The sequence below is a fragment of the Rousettus aegyptiacus genome, unplaced genomic scaffold (assembly GCF_014176215.1).
Source record: "Rousettus aegyptiacus isolate mRouAeg1 unplaced genomic scaffold, mRouAeg1.p scaffold_m13_p_2, whole genome shotgun sequence".
In the NCBI taxonomy this organism is placed as follows: domain Eukaryota; kingdom Metazoa; phylum Chordata; class Mammalia; order Chiroptera; family Pteropodidae; genus Rousettus; species Rousettus aegyptiacus.
Window position 1 is genome coordinate 5,456,820 of NW_023416295.1, and position 9,833 is coordinate 5,466,652.

Here is a 9,833-nt window from a genome sequence, read left to right on the forward strand (position 1 = left end):
GATAACATTTTCCCTTATTGCCTATCAGACAGGCAACTGCGTTCTGAATACCAACCGCCAGGCAGGGCGTTCTCATTAATTACTTTTAGGAACGAACAATAATTGGAAGAGCTTTTTTGGAAGAAAATTAAGCCTTGAAATTACCAGTACGATTTGACCTGTCAATTTTACCTCTAGGAGTTACTGGAAGGAATCTTCACCATGTCCAAAAGCTATAACTACAAAAATATTCATTGCAGTAATGTTGCTAAAACAAACACACAAAAAAATTGCATTTATAATTTTTTCCTCTTTCTGGACTGTATACCCAATTCTTCTAGGTCTGTTTATGTTATATTTCTTTAAATTCTCAACACGTTGTGCCAGAATGTTATTTTGTGTTTCAGTACCTTAATAAAAGTGACAGCGGATAAGGCATATCCTGAGCTGGGGAGAGTCCGGGGGTTAACTCGGCCCCTCCCTGGCCCTGCGGCCCAAGGAGAGGAACTTCCCCTCAGGTTTCCTGTTTCGAGGTGTGTGGAAGGGGCCGTGAGGTTGGATTACAGGTAGCTGGAGCCTGGTGCCTGACCTCCGGGGTGAGAAGGCCTTCATAGAAGGGGACGGGGTCAGCAGACTGCATCAGGGTTTCCCACCCTGTTGTCACCTAGGCGCTGGGCTGTCCCAGGCTTTCCCACCTTTGCCACAAGGAAAGGTGACCTGGAGAATACCCTTTTATGGGAAAGCCCACACACCACCTGAAAGTCCACTGATTTCACGCCTCCTCTTACTGTCTTCCAGGTCCCTAAAGTGGCTCAGGGGTCTCCTGCGAGGGCTCCCACTCTGTTTCCCAGCACCCCTAACTCGGATGCTTGCCTGCAGTGCGGCTGCCTCTGGAGCACCCCGAGTCCCTGTGACAAAGCCCAGCTCTGGGGGTGTCGCAGTTCTCTTTTCCTCACCCTTCGTGCTCTCCCCCACCCCACCCCCAGAGTCAGTCTTTCCTCTTTCCCTAAGATGTCCCTCGGCCCCGCCAGTTCTCTTCCGCTCTCATTCCCCTCGTCCTGGCCTCTCCCAGGGCCTCTAAAGAGTTGCCTGGCTGCCCAGAACCACGGACCCGCTGAGCACAATCTAGTTTCCTTCCAGTGACACGACCACTTCCGTCCCCTTCTTCTGGGCTAGGGGTGTTCGCACTGTTTTTCTTAGCCATTGATGCAGGGTTTTGGCTGCTCTGCTTGAAGAACAGAAATGCCGAGCGGCCCTGGTTGGAGGGCGGGGTGAGACCCGGCGCCCTTCTCAGTGGCAGCCCCCCTCCCGCACCCCGGCCCCCAGCAGAATCCTTCCGCAGGTGAACCATTACCTGATTACCCATCGGAATCATCTGGGGAACTTTAAACACATGGGAATTCCAGGGCCTCCAGCAAACCCTCCTGACTCAGACTCTGTGTGTGGGGTGGGGTGGGGCCTGCGCAGCTAAACAAGCCTCCCAGAGACTCTGGAGCAGCTGGCCCTGGGACTTCAGCTGCCGTTTCCTCTCCAACAGGCGCCTGGCTCTGGCCCTGGGGTTCTTGCTGCCTTCAAGACACACCTTCCCTTTACCCCCTCAGCTCTTCCCTCTGATGCGCCTTCACCCCATCCAGGCCCACCCCAGCCCACCCTCCTGCGAGTCTCGTACCTCCCTGGCCCTTCTCTGAACAACTCTGTGCTCTGTGCTGCTCATCGGGTCTAATTAAGTTTATTTTTAATTTCACAAGTAATGTCGAAATATTTCTTTATTGTAGAACACTTCACACAATCCGGGTGGAGTGAAGGCCCTTGATTCTCCCTTGTCCCCTGCTCCCATGCCCGGGCGGGCGGGGCACCCCTCCAGACCTTGTCCGTGTAGTTTGAGGATCTGGAAAGCCAAGAACCATCATCTTTCCCCCCGCACGCCTCGCCCGCTCCTCCCGGGGCCTCTGTGCGTGCGGGCGTGCAGCACACGTACGTGTTTCTCCTCCTGCGAACACCTGTCAGGATCCTTCCATGCCCTTTACCCCCTCTGCTATCAGCCTCCTTCCTCGCAAGCTCCACTTCAACACACAGGCTCCCTGCCTGACTCATTCCCACCTGCGATGGCTCAGATCTGAGGCCGCTCCCTCCTGCCCATCCTCCCTGGGGGGCCAGGGAACAGCGTGCAGGGGGGTGAAGGAGGTGCAGGCCCCACTAGGCATGATGCTGCCCCTCTCCCAAAAGTGCTCTGGCCTGGGAGGAGGGCGCGAACATTCAACATCTAAACTCTCCACTCCCCAGCGGAGCCCCTGGACACCAGGGCCCAAGTGTCATTGGGGCGCCTCACGCGGGGCCTCAAGTTCATCTCTGCACTCAGCTGCAGACGTCCGTGAGCTTCTGACACCTTTACCTGCTGGGGAGGGAAGGACCAGCTCTAGAGGTTCTCCCGGGGTACAGCTCACCCCAAAACCATGGACATGTTCTGACAAGCAGAGCTTCTGGGACCCAGGGCCCACCTGAGCACCGTGGCCACTGAGAGCAGCGTTCCTGGTCAGCGTTTCATCCTCAGGGAGGAGGAACAGGAAGACGGGGCACAGGCCTTGTCACCACCCTCCTAACTTAATATCGTAAAATAAAAGCAAACAAAATTCTAAGCTAGGAAACATTTCCAAAAAAGTACTGTATTAGTTTCCCATTGCTGCTGTACCAAGTTACCAACATTTAGTGACTTAAAACAATATGGATTTGTTCTTTTAGGTCAGAAGTCTAAAATCGGGGTGTTGGAGGGGCTGTGTTCCTTCTGGAGCCTTCAGTGAAGACTATTTCCCTGCCTTTTCCAGCTTCAAGGGACCGACCGCATTCCTTGGCTTGTGGCCCCTTCTCCGCCCCTCTAACCTCTGCTTCCATTGTCACGTCTGCTCCGACTCTGACGCTCCTGCGTCCGCGTTATAAGGATCCTTATGATTACATCGGGCCCACTCAGGTAATTCAGGACAATCTCCTCATTTCAAGATCCTAAAATTAATCATATCTGCAAAGTCCCTTTTAACGCACAAGGTAGCATACTCATAGACCCTGGCGATTGGGATGAATATTTTGGGGGACCACTATTCAGCCCACAGGATAAAGTATAATATGAATAGTGATCTGTGTCTACCACCAGCAATAAACAGATGCTAATAATCTACTATTTTCTTCAGATTTTTTTTTTTTTTTAAGAAATAAAGCTTTATGGAAATAGCTACGGCCCTATGTTGCTTTTCCTCCTCTGTCTCTTCTCAGAGGTAACCGTGCCCCTGAGGCTGGAGAAAATGACCCCCATGGATGATTCTGTTCTTTGCTGCATATTGTAAATGCATTTCTAACAGAACAGTAGTAGTAGTGTGTGTGTGTGTGTGTGTGTGTGTGTGTGTGTGTGTGTTGAAACTTTATGTGAAAGGAAACACTGCGTGGACCATTTTGCAAGCTGCTTTTTAAACTCAATATGTTTTTGACATTATACCTGAAGATCCAGCTCATTTGTTCTAACTGCAGTGTAGACTAACTCCCATGAGCAAGCTAGGGTTCATTTTGTCCTTTCTTTTGCTGAGACAGATTGTTTTCACTGTTTTGGCTATTACAAACTGTGCTTCAATAAATATCTTTGTGCTTATTTTCTGGAACACCTGTGCCAAGGACCTCCCTGGGAGACACGTTGGCTCTGGGCCGCTGGGTCTGGGGTACACACACCTTGTGTTTTACTAGGTACCGCCATCTGGTCCCAAGTGCCTCCCAGGAGCTGTGTTGAGAAGGACCCGTTCTCCCCCTAGCCCCACAGGCATCTGGTATTTCCAGATTTACTATTGGTTAAAAATGGTTTTCCTCATATATTTTTCAGTCAGTCTATCCTGCTCCCAGTTTTCCCTTGATGCTTATGCAGCTGGGATCTTTCCTTCGTCTTGACCCCGAATGACAGTTCCGCCCAGGACCTCTGTGCTCTGCGTGGGACCACGTCCCCAGATGCCCCTCACTGCCGTGCTGAGTTCATTTGTGCCACCCCGGCAGGAGCTTCCCCAGCATGGATGGCTCTGGAGCTCCCGGTTCTCCCCATAGAAAGCCCCACAGTGTGTGGGGTCCTCTCGCTGGGAGGGGTGGAGTCCCCAGCGTCACTGCCCCTCAGCCAGAGTGATGGAGGCATGTTTCTAGAATTGCTGTCCTGAACTCCAAAGAATAAATGGTTACACTTCTTCCGTCCCCAAGGACGCTCTGAAACATATACCTGATGAACTAGAAACGATTTCCTGCACAGGCAGGATGGAGGAATACAACCGTAGACAAAAGGCTCATTTCTCAATTGGCCTGGGGCTCGCAGGCGCCAAATCCCTTTCCAGTTCTAGATGTTTAAACCCCTCCCCTCTTTGAGGTAGAGGGGCTCACTATCTCGGGCCCTGTCAACACTGGGAGCTCATCCTCTGAGTTACCTGGCCCTCATAATTCTCCATTTCTCTGCCTGCTGCTCCGTAAACAAACTGAAATGACATTGTCCTCCTGTGTCTATGACAAGTGGAAGAGGTTTCTTAGCTATCTAGCTCTGACCTGATAGTTTTTCGAACTCTGCATATACCCATTTTGTATATTCTCCTAAGTCCGTTAGTGATGGCTGTGCCCAAGAAAGGACGGGGCCTGGAGACTTGCTCCCTGAGGAAGGGATCGGCCACTTGCTTCAAGGGGACCCTGAAGCACTGCTGGCAGAGTCACCTGTAACCTCTGGCTGTAGAACAGTGGCCGATGGGCTGCGTCTAGGGGTCTTCACACTTGCAGGTTTTAGCCTTTGGAATGAATCCCTTGCTTGGTCCTGGGCATGAGAGGGCCAAGCAGCTACCATTTTTCCATAAACAAATGGCCTGTGGTCCTAATGATGGACTTCATGCCCCCTCGTCTGTTTCCAGGATTGAGACAGGGCGATGGAGGCCTCACAATGGCCAGCATGACAGGAGGCCCCTGTGCATCCCATGGGTCACTTTGTGTCACCTACAGCAGGGATCCCCAAATCCCCAGGCTGCAGACCAGTACCAGTCCGTGGCCTATTAGGAACCAGGTTGCACGGCAGGAGGTGAGCAGCGGGCCAGAGAGCCGAAGCTCCATCTGTATCTGCAGCCGCTCCCCAGCGCCGGCATCACCGCCTCAGCTCCGCCTCAGATCGTCAGGTGTTAGATTCTCCTAGAAGCACCAGTCCTTTGTGCCAAAAAAGGTTGAGGACCACTGCTCTAAAGAGTATGCAAAACTCCATTTCAACTATTAGAAACATCTTCCCAGAGAATAACCCAGACCAACAGAGCCCAGGTGGATACCGGCTCTGATCGTCCTTCATCTGATAAAGACTGCGGGAAGCTCGAAATGCCTGATGGAGACTCCAGGAGGCAGAGTGACAAGCCAACCGCAGAGGAAGTCACCCAGAAACCCGGGAAATTGAAGTCTCCTGATCAAGTTCCTGTTTTCAAAACACAAACATTTCCTAAGGAGCTCAGCGGAAGTCCTGGGCAGCCACCAAGGTGGAGGATAATTGGGTGGATGTCAGGACTGGTTGTCCACGCTTTGTGAAGAGACCCAGGAAGTTCACAGTCACATGCCTGCGTGTGATGTCTCTTACAGGACTCCTCTCTCCAGATTTTGTAGATTCCTGTATTCTCTCTGGCTGGAAAATTTGATCAGTCATCTGAAATTTTAAAAAGAGCTAGGTAAAGATTTTTTTTCCCCCCTGACAGAACAGTTTAAATCCTGTCCTGAATCAAGGGTTCACTTAATTCCTAATTAGTCCATTGGAAATTAAGATATTGTTTCTTCAAGACTTACTCAAATCAAGGTTTTTATTCTTCAAAGATTACATCTCACTAATTAGCATCTTCAAATCACTTACCTTGTGGTATACCTGATGACCCTTGATGGTTTTTTCCCACACATTTCTCCATAACAGTAGGACAGACCCTTCCTATGGAGAGACAGTCATATACGAGGACCAGGTGGCCTGATACATCCATTCGGATGTGGTTGCTGTAATTGGCTTCATCTTACCAAGAGGTTGGTTAAGCGCAATGTCAGGAGCAAGATGTAGGTGTCATGTGATTCTATTTGTGTGTCTAGCTGTGTGTTTAATGAAGCACTCATAATTTGACCTTGGTGAGCTGGAGCTGGCTCTGGTCCCCAGCTCTTTGTGCTCAAATCCGCATTCACTGACGTCACATTGGTAGCTTGAAATCAGCTATGGTGGGAGTACTTACACCACAAAAATTGGCAGACGCTACAACTCTCAGGCCTTTTTGTTAGGGCGAGTGCTTAGAAAATGTCTGGAAGGAACAAGAAGAAACACCAAAAATAGTTATCTGTGCGGCGTGGAACTGGAAAGCAAGGGTATTCGAGTTTTTGTTTTCGAATTTTAAAAAATCATTTTCATAACTATTTTTTAGAAAGAGAACTTTCCTTTTTTAAGAAAAGACTTCTCGTGGTGCTCATTATCCCACACCGTCAGCTGGGAACTGCTGGGGGCTGAGCCATCTGGTTGAGGAAGAGATCAGAGCTTGGAGAGGTGGCAACCAGTGACCCCAATGGAGCAACATCCTGGGACAGGAGTCGGGGGCTGGCAGAGGCAGGGCCCTGAGGGCATAGGGAGTGCAGCAGCAGGCCCTCCTTCTAGAATCTGTGCCAAGTCTGGAAGGGGAGCCGAAGTAATGCCAGGCCCTCAGCCAAGACATCAGGCCAAAATTTGGGTCACCAGATCCCAAGAATCAAGCAGGAAAATGTGTATGAAGATAGGACACCAAAAAGTGGTGCCACTCTAGGGAGGATGAGGGAGGATGAGGGAGGATGAGGGAGGTGGACCCCCCCCATACAAGGGCGTGGTTCACAGCGGGACGTTTTAGATCTTGGTTCCCACCCACCCCCACCCCCCACCCTGCGCCCACAGCATAAAAAGGAGAGGTCGGCTCTGCCCAAGGGCGAAGGAATGCAGACTTCCCAGCAAGGAAATAAGTTGAGACAGGTTCCTCAGTGCTCAGGAAAGGCCACGACTCCCAGGGGAGAGGCCGCAGGCCACAGTAAACGAGTTCTGGGCATGAAGCAGAACTCCAGGCGGATTCCAGGAACCTCGTCATGCTATAGAAAGGAGCCTTAGGGGCCCTGGTCAGTGTCTGGGGGTGGGGCAGGAGTTCCCAGCTGAGGAGGGTTTTGGAGCAGCTTGGAAATTCTGAGCAGAGATAATGGAGCCGCCAGGTGTAGGGGTGGGCCACAGCCAGGAAAATGCAGGATCTGGAGGGCAGCCCGGAGTGGGCTGGCAGGACCCTCTTGTTGGGGGACAGTGAGGCAGCATCCATCCTTTCTTTCTGGCCCGGATCCTTGGGAAAGGAGACTCTCCAGGAAACCGAACACAGAAGTGGGGGGAGGGGCTGCAGGAGGATGGAGTGAGCTGTTCCCATGGTAACAGCCGAATGCCCCAGCCTGTGCCCTCCAGGACCCTCGGACATTTCCAAAGTCCACCTGACAGTGTGGGCAGCACCCTCCCAGTCTTGTCAAGCGGGGTTGCCGGTGGTTGTAAGGGAATCGAATATCCCATCTTACATACACCTAAGAGTTGTGCCAAGCAACCAGAACTGAGAGGGCCACGACTTGGTCCCCTTTCTTTTTCACTTGCTGCTAAAGTCCTTCATTTTTTAGATAAATTAGACACACACGTCTCCTATCACTGGCACGGCGCGTTCCCGGTCTCCTCCCAAACTGCTGAGACTTGCTGCGATACCCCAGGAACAACTGCAACGTGCCGGGAACCTGATTCGTCATGGTCAGCCCGGCCCCCCAAGTCTCCGGTCAATTGCAGGCAAACGGAGTCAGTTTCTGCTGACGTTTACATGTTGAATAGCGAGTTATCACAGTCGTCACTAAATCGTAATATCCAAGCAATTCAGCGACTCGGGGTATATTTTACAGCTAACGCATCCCCCAAAAGCCTATCAGGAAGTCAGCAAAACTATCATGAGATAATCGCAGAGAGGCCGGCCCAGCCTCGGTCATCCACTTAACCCAACACTAAGACTCGTGGTGCTGTGTGTGGCGCTGACCTCCAAGATGCGGAGGGCCTGAATCTGTGTGGGGCAGCAGCGGCATGCCCAGGCTGTGGGCTCCAAGGACAGCCCTGTGCCGTATTTGTGACAGTATCCCTTGTTCCCAGCAGGAGGCCTCGCACTTAGTAGGTGCTCGATACAACATTAAAAATGAATAATATAACACCATGCCTTTGATAAAGATATGGAAGAGCAGAAGGAAGTGGTTAATTCTGTTAGGGAACTAAAAAAAGCTCTGCAGAAAAGGCGACAGATCCAAACTGGTCCTTGAAATGCAGGAGTCAGCGGGCAGAGAAGCAAGAAGAGCAGTCCAGCAGAAAGAGGGCAGCGGACGGGAGGGCACCATTTGCGAAGAGCTCAGGCAGGAAAGAGCGCAAGATAAGGAGGGGTCTTTATCTTATTTTATTTTTTGGAGGGATCTTGAACAGCAGTAGGTTCAGGCCCTATGCTCTGTTAATAAGAGTCTACTGTCCACAGGACACATTCTTCTTAGAATCAGGAGCCAAGCTGCCTCTTTAGATGATAATTTTCCGTTTTGTCACATAGAGAAAATGCACTGTTTCCTTTCTCACCTTGACTGCCAGGAAGCTCCCCAAGTGCTAGGTTTCTTATGCCTTTTTGTATCTCCTAAGAGTCCCACGCAGGACTTTTCACCTAATAAAGCCTGTATTGTGTGTTGACGCATAACAATATAACAACAAACAGAGCAGGTCAAAAATGTACATATTTATTATATCACAGTTTCTCAAAGAAGTCTGGAGAAGGCTTGACTGGGTCTTCTGCAGGGCTGCAATTGAGGTGTCGGCCAGGGCTGGGGTCTCATCTTGCAAGCTCACATGGTGGTTGGCAGAATTTAGTTCCTCGTGGGCATCAGGCAGAGGTCTTTTTCTTGCTGGGTGGCAGCTGGTACTTCAATGTCTTACCCTCTCTGTAAGCAGTCCACAACATGGCTGCGTGCTTCTTCAAAGCCAGCAGCGGAGCAGGGGTCCCAGCAAGAAGGTGGTTACAATTTTATGTAACATAATCACATGCACATGACCACATCCATCTCATCACCTTTGCCCTATTCTATTGGCTAGAACAAGTCCCACCCACATTCAGGGGAAGGGGTTACACAAGGGCATGAAGGCGAGGAGGGAGGATCATGGACCACCTTAGAGTCTGTTAGACATTAGCTGTTAGTTAGGTGAACCACTCCATCTGGCAACTAAAGGTATCACTGGTCCGCAGACATACATACTGCCTCTCAAGGAGGAGAGTGAAGTGAGCTTGCTCCCTAAGAATGCTCTTCCTGCCACCACAACGTCCACCACAGTGCTGGGCAGACAAGCCGGCCAATAACTGTGGAATGAAATATTTTAGGATTTGCATCACCGCGGGAAGGACCTGGGGTTTTCTACCGTCAAGGTGATTATCTGATCGTAATACATTTCTCCACTGACATGTGTAATTTACAAAAACCCATGAAACAATCGTAACAGCCACAAAGTTGGAACAAGTTTAGACATCACAGCAGCTACGGTTTTCCCCTATTTTACAGATGAGTTACATAGAAAAATTCCGTTTCTCGATTCCACTAGTGCAAAATGTCACTAGCACAGTATAAGTGCTTGGGCTCTGAAGCCAGGTGGCCTAGGTTGGCATCAAATTTAGCTGTTTACTGTATATCCTTGGACGAATGGCTTAACTAGCAATAACAATAGCAAGTGAACATCTAGTATTTGCTATGTGCAGGCTTTTTACATGTCTTAAATTCATATGAATTCATTTAACCCATATTAT